Below are 26541 nucleotides of genomic sequence, written 5' to 3'. Positions count from 1 at the left end.
TACTTCTTTTTGTAGATGTCTAATTGAGTTGTTTTGCTCTATGGAATTTTTTTCCATTACACTAATTTTTTTTTTTTTTTTTTTTTTTTAGTGAGACATTTTCTTTTTCCAATTCGCAAACTCTGTTTTTTACCTTTTCCAATTCACATTTCAGGAAGTTGTTTTCTTTTTCCACTTTATCAAATTTTTCTTTTAATGAGTTATGTGCCTTTTCTGTACTCTTTTGCATAGCTTCTCTTTCCTTTCCCCATTTCTCTTCTAGCTCTCTTTTAAGGTTTTGAATAGTCTCTTCTAGGAGAGCCTTTTGTATTGGAGACCAACAATCGTCTGGAGACTGTCTGCTATTAGTCTCTTCAGGGTTGAAAAGCTGTTCTCTTTCTGTGTAGAAACTATCAATCGTTCTTTTGATTTTTTTACTCATTTTGTTAAAGCCTGTAAGGTCTGCCTTCAGAGCCAGGAGGTTACCAGCTTCCTCTGCAGAGCAGAGAAAGGTAGATGGACCGGGTAGCTGTCCTGTCGACCGGCTACAAAAAGCAGGGAGGTACTGGAATGCTCTGGGAAAGAGTTCCCCACCCGAAAGTAACTCAGGCCTGCAGGGCCGGGCTGGGAAAGTGCCTTTCAAAGAACCTTAGCGGTGTGAGATAATGACTGCCCTGGGGCTAGACACTTAGCAGTGAGAGTTTCACTGCCCCAAGCCAAACCCTGCCCTGGGGCTGTGGGTATTAGCAGCTGAGCAGTGAATGGATTTGCAGGGACCGGAAGTGTCTGCCCGGGAAGCGCAGTCAGCTGGGGAGGTTCTATTGCCCCAGGCCGAGCCCCCCACACTGCCGATTAGAGGCTGCCCAGGCTGTGCCCCCCTGCCGTGCAGATTAGTAACTGCCCCCGCAAAAGCCCCGAACTGCCGGATGTGGCCACAGGCCTGGGGTAAAGTCTGCCTGAGGCACTTCCGGGTTTGAGGGGTTACAGCCAGATCTCATTAGGTTCTGGCGTTTTTTAGAGGACCCTCTGTTTTAGGCTTTAACTTCTCTGCCAGTTTACTGCTTTGTAATCAAGGCAGAGCAGTTAGCCTATAGCAGAGTCGTCTCTATAACTTCTCTAGCCACAGAGATCACCCCCGCCCCTGGTCTGCTCAGGACGCCAGCCTCTCGCTGGCTGTGCTAGTCTGTTCCTGGCCCCTCAGGACAAACCTTTCCTGGCGAGCTTCTGGATCGGCTGGTAAGTTGTAGTTCTTCTTATCTTCATGAATTTAAGCTGTGAAGAGTTATTTTTGGGGCTGGATTAAATATTTGGTTATGAGGGTAAAGAGAGGAGCTTAGAGAGTCGTCTGTGCCTGCTCCGCTATCTTGGCTCCGCCCCCCTCTCACTTTATAAAAAAATAAGTTTTGGCAGTTTTATTGGTGTGGCATTGAATAAGTAATCTAATCTTGGTAGAATTGCAATTTTTATTACATTAGCTTGGGTTAGTTATGAGCAATTTCCATTTTTTTCAGTTATTTAGATCTCACTTTATTTCTGTGAGAGGTGTTCATAGAATTCCTGGGTTTGTCTTGACAGGCAGATTCCCAAATATTTTATATTTTCTACTGGTATCTTAAATTTTAATTTCTCTCCTGCTGCTGGGCTTTGTTGGTAACATATAGAGATGTTAGTGTGTTGGAATCCTTACTAACTGCTAAGTAATTAGAGTTGATCTAATCTTACAAGAAGTTGTTTTGGCCAGAACCTGAAACGAGATTCTAAGTAGAACTAATCAAGACAAGGCTTGTGTTCCCACCTTTACTCAAAGTCCACACCTTAAAGCTCTTTGGGCCAGAGAGCTTCAAGGGAGGTCTGAACTCATTGAACTCCAATGAGTAAAGGTGTGAACACAAGCCTTGTATTAATTAGTTCTACTTAGTACCTAGTTTCAGGTTCTGGCCAAAACATCTTCTTGTAAGATTAGATCAACTCTAATTAGTTAGCAGTTAGTAAGGATTCCAACATTAGTGGTTTATATGGGTTTATTTTCCATACTGCAACTTTGTTGATATATATATATATATTTTTACATTTTTGTTGTTTCAAGTAGTCTTGTAGTTGATTCTCTATGGTGATATTTGCAAAGAATGATTATTTTGTTTCCTCATTGTGCACTCTAATTTCTTCAATTTCTTTTTTCTGATCTTCTTGACAAACCTAATATTTTTAGTACAATGATGATTTAATAATCATGCTATTGAGCATTCCTGTTTCACTCCTAATTTTATTGGGAAGGCTTTTAGGTCATCCTCATTATACAAATTCTTGCTGTTGATTTTAGATTAGCTACTTATTTTAAGGAAACCACTATTTATTCCTATGTTCTCTAGTGTTTTTAATAGGAATTAATGCTGTAATTAGTCAAAAGCTTTTTCTACATTCATTGAGATAATCATATGATTTCTGATAGTTTACTATTGATATGGTCAATTAGCTAATAATTTTCCTCATATTGAACCAATCCTGCATTCCTGTCATAAATTCCATTTGCTCATGGTGTATTGTTTTGATGACAGATTGTTATAATCTCTTTGTTAATATTTTATTCAATCTTTTGCATCAATAATCATTATGCAAGTTGTTCTATATTTTTTTTTTCTATTTTGGCTTTTCTTGGTTTAGCTATCAGTTACATATTTGTGTCATAAGAGGAATTTGATAGGATTCTATTTCCTACTTTTCCAGATAGTTTGGATAATATTTGAATTAATTATTGTTCAAATGTTTGTTTTGATTCACTTGTAGATCCATCCATCTCTGGAGAGTTTTTTCTTAGGAAGTTCATTGATAGATTGTTCAACTTCTTTTTCTCCAAAACTACTTTATTTAAGTATTTTATTTGATCTTCTGTTTATCTAGGTAATTTATACACACACACACACACACACACACACACACACACACACACACACACATACATTATATATATACATTAATTTCTATTAAATTGTAAGATTTGTTGGTATACAGTTGAGCAAATTAGCTCCTAATTATTGTTTTCATTTCATCATTTGTTTTCATTTTTGGTATTGGTAATTTAGAATTCTTTTCTTTTTTTTAAATAAATTTAATCACAGTTTATCTAGTTTATGGTTTCTTCCATAAAACTAACCCTTCATTTTATTTATTAGTTCAATAGTTTCCTTGTTTTAATTTTTCTTAATCTCTACTTTGATTTTCAGAATTTCTAATGTGGTATTCTTTTTTTTAAAAAATGTTCTTATTCTTCCATTTTCAGTTGTGTACCCAATTCATTATTCTCCTTTCCATTTTATTCATGTAAGAATTTAGAAATAGAAACTTTCTCCTAAGAAATGCTTTGAATACAAACATATAATTTTATCCAACTCATAAAGGGAAGATGCTTTTATTATTCCATTTTACATATCAAGAAATTGAGACAGATACAAATTAATTGAGTTACCTAGTTTACACAAATAGTAAGAGTCCCAGAATTATTTCATTTTAGGTCTTCCTTATTTCAGGTCTGCTTTCTACCCATGGTACCAAGTTGCTATTTCCAGGATAGTGACTGGACTTGTCACAGGAACAGGGAATAATTGATGGACTGAGTTGGTAATCTGTGAAATATTAAAAGTAAGGCCCCCAAACCTTCAATGCATTCAATAGCTATCCTATGAAGTATTTACAGAATAGCATTGATCAAATGACACAGTCTAAGGAGAATTGTGTAGGTTGTAATGTATAATGCTTCTGTGTATACCCATATAGATGAGATTACAAGATGAAAATCTTGATCTTGGATCAAGAGGACCCTCTTTAAGAAAAACCTTCTAGTGATACCTTCTAATTGTGACTTTTGGTAAATCATTGAGCTTCCATAAAACTTATTTTTTTCTTAACTAATGAATAAAATGATTTCATGGGATAGTCTTAAATGTCTATCATGACATTTAGGCCTGTAATCCTATGGCATCACAAAGCAGAATTTAAATAGAGCAGCCAAATCACTGCTTGTTTGTGCAATGGCTCAGCCCTGGCAAAAGGTTGGCATCTAGAAAATAATGCTTATGCCTGGACTTACACAGGATCATTCTATAAGCTAATTTATTTTTAGGAAGTAATTAACTAACTACTGATGTCAAAGTAATTCATTAATTATTGATGCCATTAAGTTTGTGTAGACATAAGAAGTAATTCAAATTTAGCTGAGAAAATGATATAATTAAAATCTGACAAAGGTTTGAATATGCCTTCCCTGTGTTTAAAAAGCTTTCTTTAATTGCATTGAAATATTAAGTCTTTATCTTTTTTTCTTCCTTTTTTTGTGACATCTCCATCTCATTCCACAGCCTTCTGTTGAAACTCAAAGGCACTGTCATATCAATTGGATGAAAATATGGGACAGGTGTCAATCATTTTAAATGCATCCCTGTTTTTTTAAAAGCAAATAAGGCAGATTTCTTGATGCCCAGCAATTTGAAGTTTCAGATCACGTGAGTATTTTCCACTGAGATTAGCAAAGAAATTTAACAGCTCCTCTTCCCCCAAACACACACACATACAATTGCAGAGACAGATGGACAAACAGAATTACTCTCTAATAACTCCTTTCTATTTCAGGCATTCATAAAAGTAGTTTAGAAATTGTTAATATGGGGTAAAAGGGTAAAGACTTTCATATATATTAGATCTGTAGATCTTCATTGCAAAGGAATCGTGATTTACCACGGGAAGATTACATCACTTTAAAATATCTGCCTATTTATTTTCCTAAAAATCCACCCTTTTAAATCTTACAAAACCATTTTAATTTCAACTTAATTTACAAATATGTACTTTCCCCACACCTAGCAAGCTATGCTTTTAATAAATTAAAATGAAAAGGAAGGAAATAAAAAAAAAATTGGATAAAAACACATCACAGCAACACATGGAATTAATCTGATAACAATTTCAATCTTTTACTTCCATATCTCTTTCAGTCTTCATAGAAAGGAAGAAAATATTTATTCTCATCTTTTCTCCAGAATCAAATTTTAGCTTTCTTAATTTTTAGAATAAAAAAGTGAGCTGTCATTTTATAGACCATTTGATGGAATATTTAGAGAATCCTAGAGAATCACCTAAATGCTAGCTGAAATAACCAATTTCAGCAAAATTGAAGAATTTAAAATAAATCCACATAAATAATCTGAAATTTTATATATTATCAAAAAGTACAGGAAAAAAAGAGAAATTTCATTTGCAATATCTGCTTGGGTATTTACTTGCCAAGGAAAATTCAGGAACTGTATAAATATAATTACAAATCTTTTCGGACACATGTATATAAGTGAAAATATATTTATTGCTCATGACTAAACCAAGCCAATATAATAAAAAGTAACCATTTGATGTAAACTAATTTACTTATTTATTATTATGCCAACCAAACTACCAAGATATTTTTATAAAGGCAGGAAATATTAATAAAACTTATCTGGAAGAACAAAAGATCAACAATATCAAAACAAAGATAAGATGGTGGTGTAAAGTTAGAGACTGTTCCAAACTCTCTCCCAAACCCTTACCCCAATACCTTTAAATAATGAATCTAAAGCATTCTAGAGCAGCACAACTCCCTTTCCTCCCCTCAAAAAATTCCTAGCACTGGACTTTTTTCACTCTTACCCTAGAACAATAAACCTTTCTTGGCACCCTTTAAGTTAGAAGGGTTTTTATACTTTCAAATACAAGATTCTGGAGAAACCTAAAAAGGGAAGTTATTAAGGACTTAATAATAGATATTAGATATAATCAATTGAGAAATGAATAAATTGTGAAATGTGATTGTGATGGAATATTATGGTGCTAGAAGAAATAATGAGCAGGATGCTTTTAGAAAGACCTGGAAAGATTTCCATGGGCTGATGCAAAATAAAATATACTAGATACAAAAACAATAATATAAGAGGTTGAATTTTGAATTATTTTTAGCAATACAATTGTCCAAGACAACTCTAAAGAAGCTATGAAAAAATACTATCCAGAGAATGAAATGAATCATAATTTTTTAAACATTCTTTATTTTCCTATATTTTTGTTCTATATTTTCTTTCAGAAAATATCATGGAAATATTTTATAAGTCTACACAGGTATAACCTATATTGAATTACTTGCATTCCCAATGATGGATGAGATGGATAGGAAAGAAAGAAGAGAATTTATAATTCGATGTTTAAAAAGTTTAATGTTGATTTTTTTTTTCTGACACAATTGGGGGTAAGTGACTTGCCCAGGACAACTAGGACATGTTAAGTGTCTGAGATCAGATTTGAACTCAGTCTTCCTGACTTCAAGGCTGGTGCTCTATCCACTACACTACCTAGCTCCCCCAAAAACATTTTTACATTTAAGAATGAGAAATAAAATACTAAATAAAAATATGAAAGGAACAAGAATGTGAAGGAAAATGACTTAGCAGCATCAGATATCAAATTCTATTACAAAGTAGTAATTATTAAATCTTGTAATGTCTAATAAATAGAATACTGTATCAATGAAACAGATTAGGTAGACAATTGTTGTTTAGTTGTTCAGAAGTTTCCAATTTTTTGATATCTATGGACTACATCATGACAGGCCTATCATCTAATATCTCCTAAAGTTGGTCCAAGTTCAAGTTCAATGTTTCCACTGCATTAGTTATCCATCTCACATTATGCTGTTTCCTTTGCCTTTTGCCTTCAATATTTCTCAATATCAGTTTTTTTTTTTTTTTTAAATGAGTCCTGTTTTCTCATTATCTAGCTAAAGAATTGAACTAATTTTCAATAAGGTCATTATTTGACTTTTTAATGTATTGCAGTGTGACTTGAGTTTTTACTGTATTGAATGATTTGGTTTCTTTGCTATCCAATATGTATAGATATATATGCATATATATACAAATATATATATATATATATATACATATATGTATAGATATGTATAGATATGTGTATGTGTGTATATATATGTGTGTGTATGTGTGTGTGTGTGTGTGTGTGTGTAATTTTTTAATCACCTGACTCATAACCATAAATTGCTACTGGAAAAAAAAAAAAACAGTTTTGACTATATGTACCTTGACGACAAGATGATGTCTTTGCATTTTAGATTGCTGTCCAGATTTGACACAGCTTTTCTTCCAAAGAATAAATATCCTTTAATTTCATGGTTGCAGGTCTTGTTTGCAGTGGTCTTGGTGGGAGTTCTACCTCTGTTTACCAGAGAGATATAGGATCAGTTGTCAAGATCATAGTTGTTTTTGATTTTTATGTTAAGCTTTTACAATTTCATTTTTCACCCCCATCTTCCCTTTTTGCCATCAGAGTAGTATCATGTGAATATCTGAAATTGTTGATGTTTCTCCTAGTAACCTAAATTTTGGCTTTGATTCATTAAGCCTGGTATTTCTTGTGATGTACTAATGTATTGTCTATATACCTTAAATAAATAAGGTGAGAAGAAAAATTTTTTCCCTTTTTCCAATCTGAAAGCAATTTGTTATTCTGTGTGCAACTTGCTTCTTGCTTCCTGTTTCACATACAGCTTTCTTAGGATACATGTAACATGATATGTTATTCCCAACAGTTTGAGGACTTGTCACATTTTGTTGGCAGAAACTAGGTATAGATTCACATTCATAAATTATAGCAAAATAAGGTCAAAATGGTTACATGGTTTACACATAAAGGGAGATATCTTAAGCTAATTAGTGAAGTCTGGGAAATGTATCTATCAGATTTATGGATAAGAGAAGAATTTATGACAAAACAAGAGACAAAGAACTTTAGAGGATATGCAATAATTTTGATGACATAAAATTATGTTTTTTTTCACAAAAATCCCCAATAAATTTAAAATTATAAAGAAAACCTAAAATAATAAGAAATTATGAGTTAGAGACCTCTTTTTAAATATATAGAGTCAAATATGTAAAAATACAAATCATTCCCAGTTGATGCATAGTCAAAGAATATGAATGCCTTATCCATAGTCATATGAAAAAAAAAATCCAAATCACTATTGATGAAAGAAATACAAATCAAAGCAACTCTGAGGTCCAGCTATATTAAAAAATATTTCCAGCAGTTCTTTTTTATAGCATAAAATAATTGGAAATTGAGGGAATGACCATCAATTGATGAATATCGGAAAAGGGTGTGATATATTATGATAATGGAATATTATTGGGCTACAAAAATAATTAGCAGGATGATTTCAGACAGTACTGGAAAGAATTACATGAAATGATACAAAATTAAATATGCTAAGCTAGAAAAATATTCTACACAGTACCAGCAATATTTTAAGATTATCAACTGTATATGATCGAACTATTCTGAGCAAAACAATAGTACAAGACGATTCTGAAGGACTTATGATAAGAAATGCTATTTTCCAGAGAAAGAACTGATGAAATATGAATGCAAATTGAAATATATACTTTTGGTCTTTGTTTTCCTTTTCTATGTGGTTAATATGAAAATAAGTGTGTATGACTTCATCTATATAATCTATATCAAATTGCTTGCTTTGTCAAGGAAAGAGGACTAGAGGAAAAAAGAGAATTTTAAACTCAATTTTTTTTATGTGTCAAAAATTTCTTGTGGGTAATTGAAAAAATAAAAAATAAAATAGTGATATATATATATATATATATATATATATATCACTTAGCTACTTCTTTAATCTTTTTCTCCCCCTCTTATATATGTATATGCATAAAATACACATACATGTAATATATATGCACACATATACATATATCTATAATCACTTTGGTATTTCAATGCTTCCCCTCTTTCCCCTATGCAGCTACTCGTTGAAACAAAATTGTTATTTTTTAATACAGAAAGAGAATTTTTTTCTGAAAACTTAACAAATTCACCAAATTTAACTATAGTATGTGCCCCATATTCATATGCTACTAAAACAAAAGAAGAAGGATGATAGATATCTTCATATTTTCCCAAAGCCCTAGCTTGTTTATTATAGAGGGTCACAGATAATGGGGGAACTCTGAGCGAGTATAAGACCCTTCATCCCAGAGAGAACCTCCTGACAATGTCTGGTTTGTTTCTCCATCTCCCTTAAGGGCTCCCGGCCTTCCTGAGAAGTCTGAGGGAAGGGGTGTGACAACCTGTGTTGTGAGTAAAGCAATGATACCAGGTGGCAAAGAGTCATCTACATACAATAGCAAGTTGTTTACCAGGTCCCAAATGCACAATATATATTCAGCACATGCACAGTGTGCTTTGGTTATATAAGGGCATTAGGGTATATAAGGATGAAAGAATTTGGAATAAACAGACTCCATGTATTGACCATCCTCGTGGATGCCTGCTTCATCACCCCTGCACTAAGACCAAGGTCTCAGGCTGGTCCCGAGGTCCTCCAGAGAGCTAGCCCCAACATTACATTTTGTTACCCCAACTTAGGGACTCTAGAAAGCACCCAATAGCTTACCTTATTTTTCAATATATAACTCTTGTTAAGGAACTGACTGCTTGTTGAAAAGTTTGCTTTTCAGTCACATAAATATGTGCAGATAAATTCTTAAGCTCATTTGTAAGAGATTGAAAGCAGCTACCAATTTTTTTACCCTCTTGGGACTTTGCTTGTCACCTGTGGCAAGCTAATTTTGATAAAGTACCCCTGAGATGACTTATCTCCACCCCTCTGGAATTTCACTTTCAAGCTTCAGTAGCATTTTCCTTGATTCTGGCAACTGAATGTTATGGATCTTACCCTTGGGCACTTACTGAGATGGAACCCATGAAGACAACATGCCCAGGACAGAAACACTGAATGCTGGCAGTTCAGGGACAGGACTCTCAGAGGCAGACTCAGCTAATATGACAAGTCCACTGGAGCAGATCAACACCAAAGGAATCAGTCGGACTCAAGTGTATTTCTTTTTATAGTGCTTGGTGTTGTGTGTGGGAGGAGGATCACGCTTTTCTCTGTATTTCATTTAGTACTTTAGACAAGAGTCCATTCTGAAATAGGATGGTGTGGGCTGAGAGGTAAATACTTTTCTCTTCAACTATACACTCTGAAATGCAACAAACTATTGAATCCTTTGCTACTGTAAAGAAGAGATTAAAGTTTTAAGAGTATCTTCTATTCTACCATTAGAAATAATTAATTTGAAAAAATACAATGGTATTTTTTGGATACAAAAATACAATGGTATGGAAAGACATAAACTACAACATTTAAAAACTGTATATCATAAATTACCTAAAATTCAGTAGTCAATGAGTTGGTAGACATGAAGGAAAGTTGTCCAGAGGAGTCAGGAGAAAACTATCATATATTTCCAATATAGCCATGCACAATAAGTGGTATTAGGGATAACAATGAGAAATGTATTAAATGAAAAGGAGATGGACTGAATATTTTGTATTAGTGAAGGGTTACAGTTAATTGATTGAGTATGGTATATGTGTGTGTTCAATACATATAAAGATAGTTGTAATTATATTAATGTTATTAATAGTAATAGAATTCCAATCCCTCTAGGACAATGAGTGGGCCCTCTATGAAAGAAATATGGAAAAATGTGCAAGAATATTAAGTTGATGTCATAATGGTTGTAACCAACAACTTGTGGGGGAAGTTTTGAAAATATTAGAAAAAATACTTTTTATAAAGCTTGTTAGAAATATAAAATCAGGAACAGAGACAGAAAAAAGAATGAAGGAGTGATCATGACTTCTGTGGGTACTTTCCTTAAAATGGAAGATTTCAAAAAATAAAACAAAATTGATCAATCCCAGGAAAGGGCCATGGGTTGGATAAATGATCTTCCAGGATGAGATGCCTCCTGTGACTGAATGATCTTTAAGGCAAAAAGTCAGGAATAGAAAACAGAAAAGAATGAAAGAGTAAGTATATGATATGTGATTGAACCTAAATCATTCAATTAGACCATGATGCTTCTCATAAGCTATTAATGGAGTGGTAGAATTGACTGCCTACTTGTCCTTATCAAATCCCTATTCCTTCCCTGCAGTATCCGAAAGCCTCTTAGAAATTAAATAATTAGTAGTTTATTGATTAGTGGAACTGGGAACCCAAGATTGCTTGAGATAAAGTTCTATTCATGTAATTTCATCATTTCTGAATGGAAGTGGCGAGCATAAGATTTGAAATGACACCTGCAATTTTCAGTGATTTTAATTTTATGAAAAACATATCTTGAATTTCAACTTTTAAACTTTGAAGGAAGGGTTTAGATTAAAGTCTAGTGGATCATTCTAAGAAGTGCTCAAATATAGGCATCCCTCAATTTTTTCTTTAAATATATACTCTATCAGACAATATAAAAGCCTTAATAGTATGTCACAAGATATACACAATATTTCTTCCTAACTCTGCTTTTCACCTCAATTTCCCTGGTTTTTCTAAGACTACAAAGTTTTTATATTGTTTTGTTTTTCTTTTCTGATTTCCCCCAGAATGATACTTCTGAAAACAACAGTCACTCTTCCAGTGGTTCTAATTTCCCTATTTGCCTTAAACTCAATTAGTTTCTAATTTGAGCTTTGTTTAATCATCAATCAGAAACTGATCATGGAGCTCAGGACTTTGTGAAATCGTCCTGCTGATCATTTCTTATAGAACAATAATATTCCACTACATTCATATGCCATAACTTATTCAGGCATTCCCCAGCTGATGGGCATCTGGTTGGTTTACAATTCCTTGCCACTATAAAAAAGGGCTGCTGCAAATATTTTTGCACATATGGGTCTTTGTCCTTTTTTATGATCTTTTTTGGGATACAGACTCAGTATATATATATTGCTGGATCAAAGGGTATGCACAATTTCGTAGCCCTTTGAGAATAGTTCTATAATGCTCTCTAGAATAGTTAGATCAGTTCACAACTCCAACAAAAATGTATTTGTGTTCCAGGTTTCCTTCATCCTCTCCAACATTCATCATTATCTTTTCCTGTTATCTTAATCAGTCTGAAAAATGTGTAGTGATATCTCAGAGTTTTCTTAATTTGCATTACTCTGATCAATAATGATTTGGCACATTTTTTTCCATATGACAAGAAATGGTTTTAATTTCTTCATCTGAAAATTGTTTATATGCTTTGATAATTCATCAATTGAAAAAATGTCTTGTATTCTTATAAATCTGTGTCAGTTCTCTATATATTTTAGAAATAAGGTCTTTAATGGAACCCTTGGATATATTTTCCCCCTAGTTTTCTGCTTCCCTTCTAATCTTGTCTTCATTGTTTTTATTGTACAAAAAATGTTTTAATAATATAATCACAAGTGTCTGTTTTCCATTTCATAATGTACTCTAGCTCTTCTTTGGTCATACATTCATTTCTTCTTCCCAGATCTGAGAGGTAGACTATGCTTTGCTTTTTTACTTTGCATATAGCATCACTCTTTATGTCTAAATCATGAACCCATTTTAATCTTATCTTGGTACAGATTGTTAGGTGTTGGTCAATTCCAAGTTTCTTCCATACAATTTTCCAATTTTCTCAGAAATTTTTGTCAGACAGTGAGTTCTTATCCTAAAAGCTGGACTCTTTGGGTTTATCAAATATTAGATTACTCTAGTTTTTGACTATTGTGTTTTGTGAACCTAACCTATTCCACTGATCAAATATTCTATTTCTTAACCACCTTGTACTATTTCTTTATAATCAATGTAGTAATTTTTTTGCTCTAATGATCAGAAATGAGTTATTATAAGAATATAAACAAACCAGTGTTTTTTTTTTTTCTTATTTTACTGAAAGGGGTGGTTTGGCAAGTCAAGAATAAACAATTGGTTGGGTTGCATATATCTTTAAGTCAGGGAATTAGAGTTGCAAAAGGATTTAGAATTCATCTTATATGATTCCCTTATGTGATAAAAAAAATGAAAATGGTCCAGGAGTCACTCTAGAGTTAGAAGGGATCATTATGATTATATGATATTATATACAGCTAGTCTGTCTAGAGATGAATCACAACTATAATACATTTCAAAAGTACTCATTTAACATTTGCACAAATAAGGCCAGTACTAAGAAAAGGAACACTCCTAACTTGCTACATCTGACCTATAGTATTCCATTAAAATTATTATTGTTTTTTGTTATGATTATGATGAATTTGTATTTATACTAAATTTTTTATATAATCAAATATTACCTGGTAAATTTATTAAGTTAATTGTTGAGATGGTTTCCCCTACTCCTACTCTATGATCTAGTTTAAATTTGCTTCTTTGCAACTTTCAAATATCAATGAAAATTCTGGTTGTATAACCAAAAAAAAAACAAATATAATCTATTTTTCATATGATAACTTTTCTAAGAATTCAAATTTTTCTTGTTCTCAATCAATCTTCCTTCTAAAGGATATGCTTTATGCAACTCCTTCAGTAAATACCAGTGTAGCATGAATAAGTTATTCATCTTCTCCATGCCATTTCTAAATTGTGATATCTACAACTGAACAAATTACTACAAATGTGTTTTAACCAGGTTTGACCAGAGTAGTAGCCAAAGGGGGGAGATACCTAAAAATTGTGGTTCTATTACAATAAATCAAATCTATGTCATATTTTTTGTTTGTTTGATTTTATTTCCAGTTGTATTACAACATTGATTCATATCAAACATGTGGTCCACTAAAGCCCCATTTCATTTTCTCCTTTATTCAGTGGTTTTCTAAATATGTTTTCCACGTCATATAATGACTTTGTGAAATTGATGTTTTGAACCTTAGTATTTTAGAGATATCCTCATTAAATATCTGCTGATTTGATTGTCCAATATTAGATTTTGGCAAGATATTCTTGAACCTTGAGTTTGGCATCTGTTGTAATAGCTAGCCTTCTTAGTTAAATATCATCTGGCCATGTTAAATGGCTTTTTTTGGGAGTCACAGAACTAGGTAGTTGCACAGCTGAGTGCAATATCTACTTTATTTGAATCCCAGTTAAATTTTGTTCTTTACATTAAATAACCCTTCTCAATCTATGAGATCTTACTCCCACTCTATGTCCTTACTCTCAGTTTTTTATCCAAATTTGTTCACTTCACTTAATTTATTCCAGTTCCAAGATACATAAACTGTTACTTATAATTGTTTCTAGCAATGAGCTCAACTTACTGGCTTCCTTATCCCCACCTGAATGAAATGATTGGAACAATAGCCAGTGAAGTGGAGACATTATCTGTCTTTTCTTTTATGAGATAAATAAACTTAGAAATTGTTATGCTTAAGTGAAAAATAAATACTAAGTTAGGAATCAGAGGATAAGTATTTAAATCTCAGCTTGTCCATTTATAATCTTAGATAAGATACTTCCACTTTATTTTCTCAAATATAAATGCAGCAAATAGGAATAGCTTTCTTCTAACTCTAAATTCATCATGCTTTAATAAAAACAAACAAAAAAAAAACTTTAATTAAGTTCTTACTTTATGCTGTGAACTTTGCTAAGCAATAAAGATGAATACCTAATAATATCAAGGAGCAATCTGTAATAATACATTGCCTGTATGACATTAATCTTGGATTAGTCTAAAATTCTACCATTTCTTTAAAAGGCTTCCTGCTTCCCTATCCACTTTCTGAGTGAAGAATGATTGGGAAGAAGTGAAATGGTGCAAATCATCTTTATCTTTAACTTCCATTAGACCTTATTTATTCTTCCAAGGATCCATCAGCAACAGTTCTAAAAAACTCCCTACTAATGTTGGCCTTAGAAACAAGCCACTTGGAGGATAGAACCATCAAAGAATAATGTGCAAAAAAACAGCAATTAAAGATAGAGCTCTTTCCCCCACTTGGCAAGCAGATTAATCCCCCCCCCCCAAAAAAAAAAAAAAAGACAAGAGAGAACTTTTCTAATAAAAAGTAAATAAAAAATAGCATGTATGTATAGCTTTATTAACAAATACCATGGGTGGAAGATGAAAGTAGACATTTCATTAAAGGGTGACTCTTCTTTCCCATTTTCACTGAGGCTAAAGCTTGGGAAAGCATTCAGATGTTAGTCTTCTATACTTCCAGCACACAAAGGCCTATTTCCTTTATAGTTTTTGCAGGTATGTATTCCCAGTTCTCCATCTCTCTTTTATTTCAGGCACTCCTGTGGCCTTGAATTATATGACTCTTTGAGTGAGATGACTAATTTTAGCTTTAGGGAATCACCTTTCATCTATATGGGGAAAAAAATGAAGGCGAAGACCAAATGCGTAACTTCTTTGAGCACCTTAAGGAACAGGACTTATTGCATTCATCTTTTTTAAGTGATAAGTTATTTTCCATCCCTCTTTTGTGAAAAAAATTTACTTATGACTATTTGCAGCACTTGAGGGTGCTTTCTACAGTCATCAATCATCATTCTTGTTCTTAGATATGTTCTGGTCAAACCTTCAATCACCAGATTTCTCTACAAGAAATGTTCCCAATACAGGTAAGGCAGCAAGTGTTTAGAAATCTTTGTTCAGTGAGTGATGACCTTTACAAAATGATGGGCAATTATATCAACTCCAAAAAGCAGCAGGAAGCATCAGACATCAACTGTCTAAACTAGGTTGGTTTGTAGAATACACACGCTGTCTGGAAAATAAGGAAGGAGGCATTGGCTTCCAGGGTACATTGGCCATAAATCAATATGAGGAAATTAAACTTATCTTTAAGACACAAACTGGCATTTCCAGTGTTTGGAGAATGAGACTGCCTGGGGAGAAAGAAAAGAATAATAATTTTTTAAAAAGCCTGCATGGCTACAGACCTGTAACATCTTTGAAACACTTCTTATCTAGCCACAAAACATAATATATTAATGACCAGCATCATTATGATTTATGGTGAATAACAAAGGAACACAAGTTACTGTTCTATCTCAAAGCAAGGAGAAATGTGCATATGCTTGAAAAGGAAGCTGGCAGTCATAAATGTTCTGAAGGAAAAAGATCCATTTGCAGATGTGTCCAACCAGAAGAGCAAACTTGGCACCCTTGTGTGGACAGATGGGCCTAGATCTTGACTTTCATTGTCTGTGATTCTTTTGTATACTTAAGTTGGTCTGTTATGTGAATGTCAAAAATGGTTTTGAAAATAATTCAGTTATTAAAAAAACACAGGAGGGAAAGTATCTAATTAGTATATTCTTGTTATCATCCAACACAATGCAATAAAGTTTATAAGTATTTAAAAATGTGAGGTATTTATTGACCACCACCTTCAAACTTTATCACTTCTAATCCAGACTTCATCTCCATCTCTTCCATTCTTGAAACCCAAATCCTACTGTATTTTACTGCAGAAAATAATTGAGCATTTTTCTTTGATTTTTACAATGCCTATTTGCAAGCCATGAGGAGGGTTTTTACAAAATGTTTAAAGAGCTTGTCTGGTCATAACTTTTGAAAGCATCTTCAGTGTGCTTTTCCTACATCATAAGGTAATCAGAATGATTAATTTGGTAAAGAATCATATTCTGTTTAACTAAAGGTCATTTATGAGTGGAAGTGTGAATAATACTTGGGTTGGCTTTTGAGGCACACCCACAGGAAGAAATCCTATTTATTCTTCCTCTTAAATCAAAGAAAATGGTACCAGAGAGATCTTCACCCAAAGATCTGCCACTAAAACCCAAACCATTCATTAAAAAATGGTATGCTGCTGGAATATTACTTACATGACAATCAATGAATCAAAAGGCATTTGTTAAGTAGTTACTATGTTTGGAGTATTGTGCTAGGTGCAAGGTAAAAATAAAATGAATGAGACAAGCCTTACTCTCAAGAAACTTAATCTTTAATGAATAGTTATGATAGAAGACATTTCCCAATGTCTTCATAATAACTGCCTTAGGAGAGGGAGAGGAAGTCTGGAAGCTAATTTATATTCTTTTGATTTCTTACTGTGTCACATTCAGGTATTGTGAAGATTCTAAGTACATTCTTGGAAATCAATACATTTTCAGCCCATCCTGAGCTTGGTGCCATGCTAAGTCCCGAAGGACATGGAGAAGAGTACCATCATTATTTTTATAGAAATTAAAGGAAAGCAAAGCTTAAAATTTACTAAATTATTCTTCTTAAAATCCAGATCTTATTCAATAAACTACAATTGTTCCCTGTCATCCCAGGGGTCAAATGTAAAATTATTTATTTGAATTTTAAAGCCATTTCTAATAAGGCCACCTTCTAAGTTCTAGGGGTTTTTCTATATCCCCTTGGGGTCCTTAACCAAGCCCAATCAAGCCTTATCTCATATATTATGCGATTCTGTGTTACTGGCTTCCTTGATTTTCTACTACAAAACTTTTCTCTTCAGATTCAGGATATTTTCACTAGCTCTTCTCCAGTCTTGGAATTTTGTTCCCTCTCCTTGTTACTCCTGATTTCCCTGTATACCTTCAAGTAACAGTCAAAACTTATCATCCATTAGAAAATATTTTCCATCCCCTTCCATGTGAGCACCTTCTTTTTTTTTCTTTCCTTAAATTCTTACTCCATATTATGTGTGCAGAATTGTATTCATGTTTTCTCTGTCATAAGACCATGAGCTCCCATGACCAGAGGTTCTCTTTTGTCATTAACTATAGCCCTAAATCTTAGAACAACCTCAGGTAAAAAGGGGGCAAAGATTTACTCTTACTGAGCCTTTTGTTTCCCATTTTCTGCTGGCCATACAACATCCCCTGGGTTAAGGTAGCAAGAAGCTAAGCTGGGCATCTTCCATCTGCGCTAAAATACTTCCCCATATCTCAAAGCAATGAATTCCATCTGTTTGAGCACAGAACAATTTCTCTCTGTTGCTGTCAGGCCAATTTGCAAGTGGAATGGGGAGATATTCAGATGCAAAGAGAAGCAGCCCAGCTTTTAACTTCAGGCCTTCCATCTCCTACTGTGCCTACCATTTAATGAAAAGATAGGGGAAAATTGATTAGAAAAATTTCCCCCTTTTTTGTAGGTACGTTTTTTTAATCTTTATTTATTTTTTCTTTTCCCCAAAATACATAAAAACAATTTTAACATTCTTTTATTTTTAAATATCTGGTTCCAAAAGCTCTTCTTCTCCTCTAATCTTTTATGTATAATTCTTCACTGAGAGGGTGAAGAATTTAACATAGTTTATACATGTGTAAAAATGCAAAACACATTTCCATGTAAATCATTCTGTGAAAGAAAATACAGACAGGGGTCAGGGGTCGCACAGTTAGGAAGTGTTAAATATCAGAAGCCAGTTTTGAACTCACTTCTTCCTGATTTGAGGGCCAGTGCTAAATCGATTGAGCCATTAAGCTGTGTCCAATACTTTTTTTTTTGAGATGGAAAGCACCTTTCATTCCAAGAGCTACAAAATTGTCTTGGATCATTGTGTTGCTGTTAATAGATAAGTTATTCACAGTAGATCATTATACTCTATTGCCGCTACTATTTACAATGTTCTCCTGATTTTGTGCTCATTTCATTTTGCATCAATTCATGTAAAACTTTCTTTTTTTTTCTTCAAACCCTCTGGTCATCATTTCCTAAAGCACAAAAGTCTACTATCACAAACATATATAACAATTAATTCAGCTATTCCCCAATTTATGAATATCTCTGCAATTCACAATTATTTGCCAGTATTCAAAAAAGTACTATAAATAATTTTGTACAAATAGACCCTTTATTGCTTTTTTCCCCCTCTTTGGGTTACAGACCTAGTAGTATTGCTTGATTAAGGGTTTATTTAATAGCATGGTTTAAGAGTTTTTTGGTCTTAGTTCCAAGTTGTTCTCCAGAATGGTTGAATTAATATACAACTACACCAATAGTACATTCATGTTTTAATTTTCCTATACATCCTCCAATATCTGTCATTTACCTTTTTCTGCCATATTAGTCAGGTGAGAGATAGTGATTCAGAGTTTCATTTGCATTTCTCTTGTCAATAGTAATTTAGGATATTTTTTCTCAATATGAACATAGATAGTTTTTATTACTTTGTGTGAAAACTGCTTGTTTATATCCTGTTAGCACTTATCAATTAGATAATGACTCATATTCTTACAAATTAAAAAAAAACAGATGTGATCCATTTTATATATGAGAGCTTTATCTGAAAAACTATCTATAACTACTCCACCCTCCCCCAAAAAAATCAGCTTTCTGTTTGGTATTGTTACATTTGTTTTATTGGTGATAAATGGTCAAAGGATATGAACAGACAATTTTCAGATGATGAAATTGAAACTATTTCTACCCATATGATAAGGTGTTCCAAATCATTTTTGATCAGAGAAATGCAATTAAGACAACTCTGACATACCATTACATACCTATCATATTGGCAAGAAAAGATAATGATGAATATTGGAGGGGATATGGGGAAACAGGGACCCTGATGCATTGTTGGTGGAGTTGTAAACGGATCCAAACATTCTGGAGAGCAATTTTGGAACTATGCTCAAACTATGCATATCCAGCAGTGTTACTACTGGGCTTATATTCCAAAGAAATATTAAAGAAGGGAAAGGAACCTGTATGGGCACGAATGTTTGTGGCAGCCCTTTTCATAGTGGCTTGAAACTGGAAATTAAATGGATGCCCATCAACTGGAGAATGGCTGGGTAAATTATGCTACATTAATATTATGATGGAATATTATTGTTCTGTAAGAAATGCCCAGCAGAATGATTTCAGAAAGGCCTGGAGAGAGTCACATGAAATGATGCTCAGTGAAATGAGAAGAACCAGGAGATCATTATACACTTCAAAAACATTATTAAATGAGGATCAATTCTGATGGAAGTGGTTATCTTCAATAATGAGAGGATCCAAATCAGTGCCAATTGATCAGTAATGAACAGAACTAGCTACCCAACTAAAGAACACTGGAAAATGAGTGTTAACCACATCAAAGCATTCACACCCTTTCTATTATTGTTTGCTTGAATTTTTTGTTTTTCTTCCCATATTAGTTTTACCTTCTTTCTAAATCCATTTTTTCTTGTGTAGCAAGACAACTGTATAAATATATATATATATATATATATATATAATATATATATATATATATAACATATATTATATTTAACATATACTTTAACATATTTAACATGTATGAGACTACCTGCCATCTAGGGGAAGGGGTGGAGAGAAGGAGGGAAAAAGTTGGAATAGAAGTTTTTGCAAGGATGAATATTGAAAAATTACCCATGCATAGCTTTTTTCAATAAAATATATATGTTTATATATATATATATATGTGTGTGTGTGTGTGTGTGTGTGTGTGTGTGTGTGTGTGTGTGTATAACACATTTGTTTTATTGGTACATAATCTGTTTTTAATTTAATGTAATTGAAATTATGCATGTTATATTTAACCTTGCTCTCTATCTCTCATTGGTCCATAAGTTGTTTACTTATACATATTTCTGATAAGCCTTAGTCTCTGAAGGTGGAGCTAATTTTTTTCTTTCTCCAGATCTCACTTATTGGGCAACAATTCTATTCCACTCACATTTTGGAGGGGATGAATTCTTTGACTAGATGAACTGGTGGTAACTCAGAAGTAAATGGCATATTCAAAGTTCAGTTGTAAATTTAGTTTTCAATTAATTGTTAACCTATCAGAGTTGATTGATACTTTTGGAAACAAGCCCTTTCCAAATTGGCATATAGCTGTGCTCTGCTACCATGATAGTTTTGATCTTAGAGCAATGACCAAATGACCATTATATTAAATATTGGAGTTATTAATAAAATAAGTAAATTGGACAGAAATCATATGTCTTAAATCTTTGCAAATGCCACAATCTGGATGCTTGTTGAATGAACTGGCAAGACTTTACCTGAAGATGCGAAGACTAGGAGAAATAATGTGATAAAAGTTATTTATATGTGTTTAATAACTGTCATGTGGAAAAGGGATTGGAACAGCAGTTTTGTCTGAGAAGGCATAAGAAGGAACCATGGAGAAGAGGCACAGTATAGCACAAAGATATTAGGAAATACACCCTGGAAGGTATTGCCTCAGGTAATGAGCTCCCTCTTGCAGGAGGACTTCAAGCAAAACTTGAGTTATTATAGGGAATTTTATACATAGAATTATTTTATTTATTTTTCATTTACTTTTCTTTTCTTTTTTTTTCTTTTATGAGACAATCGGAGTTAAGTGACTTGCCTACTGTCACATAGCTAGAAATATTAAGTGCTGAGGACAAATTTGAACTCAGGTTCTCTTCACTCCAGAGCTGGTGTTCTATGCACTGTGCCATCGAGCTGCCACTGGATTATTTTATTCTAATTTTGATTTGGAGCAGAAATCTAGAAGTCATTTTTCATGTGAATTCTCTGGGTGTCTGAATTCTCCCTTCCCTGACATTGTCATTCGATTATCTTTATAAGTATATAATTTTTATTTCAAGTCACAAATATTAAAAAAAAAAACTCCTTTTAGATGCATATTGTCCTCCATAAGTTCCTATATATTCACCTTATCTCTACTTTCATCCCACAAGAACAAGGATATGTTATAAAATAAGTGGGAGTTGAGAACTGCAATGGCTACAAGATCAAGCTTGGAGTCAGGAGGATCTGAGGTACTGACTTGTAATTTGAGACATGTGGCTGGGTGAACAGGGACAAGTCACATACAGTGTCTGCAAGTTCCAGGTAACTAATACTCTAAGGATAGAGATTGGGAGTGAGTTGCTAATCAACATTAGAGAAGATTATTTCCACCTTGGGAATTCTTTGGACTTATGAGATAACTGAACTGAATAGCCAGAACAAATCAAATACAAGCTTCCCAGTACATGTATGTCAAAGTGTTTTCTTCATTATTGTGTTTCTTGCTTGTTTGTTTGCTTGTTTTTGGGGGGCTGGTTGGCTCTTGACCTTGAAGCACAAGCAGATGTCCAGACCATATCGCCAATAGAGAGGGAGACCATTGTTAGCGTTTATCGCTTGTGACCCTGCCATTTTCCCATCAAGTTATAGGAGAGCTGTTAAGAATGGAGCCATGCTAGGAAAAAACCTAATGTTTTTTTTATTAGCCATGTTTCACTCTATTGGATTCACTCAGTAAAAAATTATGACAAAATCTAATCAAAAGAATATAAAAAAGGAATTGTCACCCTCTTTTCTATAAAATGTAAAATAAATGCAACTGTGACTTCAGCAATGATTTACTGCCGATATAAATGAGCAGCCGCACCGATAGGCAGATGTCTGATGGGAAGGTGCGATAAATATTCATCAATATAGTTAATACTAAAACATTTTCTTCTCTGCTACTTATTCCACTTTACTTATTTCTACTTGCTGGAGAGGTAGACATATTAAAATATTAATTTTCCGCTTTACTGGAATGATTTCAGAGTCAAGTGCCATTAAAATTCCCGAATGTAAATATGAGAAAGGAGGATATAACTTGCACTAATCCTCTTCATTGGTTTAAAAAAAAATCTATTTATTTGCCCTTCTTCAGCGACTGTTTCAAGTTTCTTTAAAACAAATGACTTGAGGTTTATAGGATGATGTTTAAGGCTGCACAACCCAAACAAATACATACATAGACATATCTTTTTATATATGTATTTGTGTATGAGTGTGTATACTCATATACATATAGATATATTTATATATATGTAGAGATATCAATGTTCAATCATTTCATTTGTGTCTAACACCCTGGATCCCCAATTGGGATTTTTTTGGCAAAGATACTGCAATCTTTTGCCATTTCCTTGTCCAGCTCATTTTTACAACTTTGGCAAGCAGGGTTAAGTGATGACTTGTGCAGATGACAGAGCTAATAAGTACCTGAGACTGGATTTGAACTCAGTTCATCTTCACTCTACACATAGCACTCTATCGACTGTGTCATTTAAGTGTATATATTATGTGTGTGTCTGTGTAAATATAGTATGTTTGCATACTATATATACAGATATACACACATGTACACATATAATTGATAAAACACTTCACAGTTTCTACAAAATTCTTTAAGATAATTTAAAAATATTAACCTTCCCTCTCTTTCTCCATCTCCAAACTTGTCAGGATGTGTTTTCCCTGTCTAAATAGCAGTTTTAGAAAGAAAATCAAATTAAAATAAATATAAGCTACTTAGATCTGGTTTCAAATCTACCTTAATCCATAGAGATTTGGGAACTTTAGGTAAATTACGAACAATGCATCCTAGGTAACCAGGATACAATTTGCAGAATAGTTGCTAATCTGCATTAACAGAAGGGGCTGTCTCCTTAGGGACTCCCTTGTGCACCAATAAAATCAGATCATGTGTTTAAGAAAAACAAACTGTAACTGAGCATTTTCATGGGACTTTCATCTTTTCAAAACAGAACTGTCATTTCCATGGGGAAACACGTTGCAAAGAGTAAAATGTTGTTAAGATTGTGAACACCCCTATGAATTGGGAAGAAGCTCATGATATATGCCTATTGAATAGGAGACTATATATAATTCTCTTCTCTACCCACACATATGAAACATATTGTCCAAGAATTAGCAAAAGCTCTTCCAAGAAGATCATGAGTTTTACTGGCTGGAGGAAGTGATATACCAGCAACTCTCAGTGTATGATATTGCATGGAGCTAAGCAGAAGTTACTGAGATTCTTTTTCATCAATCATGTTTTCTTTCTAAGTATTCCTTCTTTCAATTAATAATACCAGAAAGCATATTCTTTACAGTTATTTGCTTAACAGTAGGAGTATTGCATTCGTACAACTTTTAAAAAAAAATATTTGTAAGATTTAATAGGCTACATAAAAAAGGGGAAGGAGGGTAACTTGTACAGTAGATAGGAACTCACACTAGTCAATTTGTGTTATCTGCATAAGATCTATTATTCTTTGTGATACCATATAACTTTTTTTCTTTCAAAGTAGTAACCATTTATCATGAAGCTATTATTGCAGTAGATGTTGTAGGTCCTTCTCACGTAGAAACCAATTAAAATGAATGTTGTGCTAATGTACAGAATAAGAAAAAAATCATCATAAAATATATTTGGAGAAACCTAAAATGACCTGAGTATTAGAACATGAAATAGGAAGTCTAGGAGAAAGAGTTCTGGATATAGTTTGTGAAGTCCTCTGCGAAAAATTGCAACCTATAGTAGGGTATTTCTTCTCAAATAGCCAATTTCCCTCCTTTATCCCACATTGTTTTTGCCTTGGAAAAAGCCAGTATCTTTATGATGGAAACATTTTTCTTGGGGGTGTGAGGGAGAGATTTTGTAACACTAGATCTAACATTATCTGGAACACAATAAGCAGTTAATAAATGCTTGTTGAATGGAGTGAAATAAGGGGAAAATAATTGTTTACAAATTAGAAGGCAGAAAATGTGATTTCAATTGCTATCAAATCGTTACCAATTATAACTCCCAAAATATGAAATAGAATTTAACTACAAGGTTTGTAGCAGAGAGACTAGATTTAATACACTTTGATCCAGCAAGCATAGCTGAGTATAATTAATGAAAGTGGCTCCAAAAAGGTGAATTTATTTTTAAAGGTAAATGGCAAATATGCCTAACAATTAAAGCTTTTTTAAAGATGGAATGGGCATGTGGAATGGGAGTGGATACTGCCTTTCTGTAGGCTAGCAACCACTGGATGGAAGACCATTTGTTGACTATGTTTTGAAATAAGAGCATATTACAGTCTAGGCTGGAAAAGGGAGGTTCAGTGAAAGTCCTTCTAAATAAGACATTCTTGGGGAAGCTAGGAGGAACAACAGATCAGAACACTGGCTCTGGAGTCAGGGGGTCCTCCAGCCTTAGACAGCAGCTGTGTGACCCTGATTGCCTTCAAAATAAATAAATGAACAAAAAGAAATTCTGAGACTCATGTAATTTCTTTCAGAAATCAAAGTAAATGAGAGGAGTGGTGGTGGAATTCAAGAAATCCATATTTAGTTCTATTCTATGGCATATAATAAAACTAAAGAAGTTAGGGCCATTATTGAAGGGACAAAAAACAAAACAAAACAAAACAATAACTAAAGTAAAATCATAATGATGATTGATATATATATATATATAATTTTATATTTTTGAAGAACTTCAACTTTATCCTTACAACACTGGAAGGCACATTCGGTTATCAACCCTATTTTACAGCTGAAGACATTGAAGCTCTTCAGTGACTTGCAAAGGTCATATAGCTAGTATATGGCTGAGACTCAATTTGAACTAAGGTTTTCTGTGAGTCCAGGACTAACTCCCTTGCTGTGATCTTGTAGTTCTCCTTCAGTAGATTAGGCAGGGATTATGTCTTTTTTTTTTTTTATTCCTCCAACTCCTAGCACAACTTTGCATGTAGTTTATTGTATCGTTTATTGCTTAATTTGGGGCAAGAACAATGAAAAGCATCTAATTGTCTTGATGAGAGTTCCTGATGATTTTTTTTTTTTATTGTTGTTATTTGTTTTTTCTTCAGTTGTTTCATTCATGTCTGAATTCTTCTGGACCTCTTTGGGGTTTCTCAGAAGAAATACTGGATTAGTTGGCCCTTTCCTTCTCTATCTCATTTTGCAGATGAGGAAGCTGAGACATAAATGGTAAAGTAACTTGTCTAGGATCACACAGCTGGGAAATATCTCAGGCCAACTTTGAATTCAGCTCTCCCTGACTCTAAGCCTGGTTCTCTAGACAATGATCTAGCCTGTTTGTAGATACTCAATAATGGAGACAATTAGGTGGTACAGGAGTCAAAAAGAATTGAATTTACCTCTTCCTTTAGATTCATCTTTATTTCTTACTCTGGGGCAAATCATTTCATCTCTCTCATTTTCATTATTTGTAAAAATGGTGATAATATTTGGATTTGCCTCCAAGGGTTGTTGTAAAGTTTAAATTAGATAATTACAAACCCTTAGCAAAATGTCTGGAATATAATGTCAGAAAAGTTGTGTGTGTGTGTGTGTGTGTGTGTGTATGTGTGTGTGTATAATTATTATTATTATTCCTACTACCAACCCTGCTCCTCACCACTCACTCCATTTTTGGAGAGCTGCATCTAATTGTTATCAACTTTTCCTTATGTTGAGCAAACATCTGCCTCATGTTATTTCTTCCATTACTCATTACTCTTGGCTCTCTCCTATGGGGCCAAGTAGAACCACAAAACATGCAATGGAGGGCATGTATGGAGGAATAAGATTCAGTGAGCTGAACCATCTGGTCAAATTCTTATAAGTGAGTCCAGGGTTTTCTTTATCTGAGAAAGAAATTAGGATATTTAAGTTGATGCTTAGGATGTAAGCTTCAGGAGTGGCTAATAAGCTTTTATGGTTATTTAGTCTTTTTTTTTTATTGGATAAAACAAACTTTATTGTGCCCCAAGGAATTTTTTTACATGAATTTGCACATCTAGGTGTTGAAGATATGTTTCCTATCTTCCTAATAGTCTATCAACAAACTAAAGATAAAGAAACCATTCCAAAGAGCTGGAGAGACTGGAACTGGCTCTTCATTGGTATCAGGCTCTCACTTTCTGCCTTGTAAGTTAGCTTC

This window comes from Antechinus flavipes, chromosome 4 (assembly GCF_016432865.1).
Source record: "Antechinus flavipes isolate AdamAnt ecotype Samford, QLD, Australia chromosome 4, AdamAnt_v2, whole genome shotgun sequence".
In the NCBI taxonomy this organism is placed as follows: Eukaryota; Metazoa; Chordata; class Mammalia; order Dasyuromorphia; family Dasyuridae; genus Antechinus; species Antechinus flavipes.
This window is presented reverse-complemented; position numbering follows the sequence as displayed.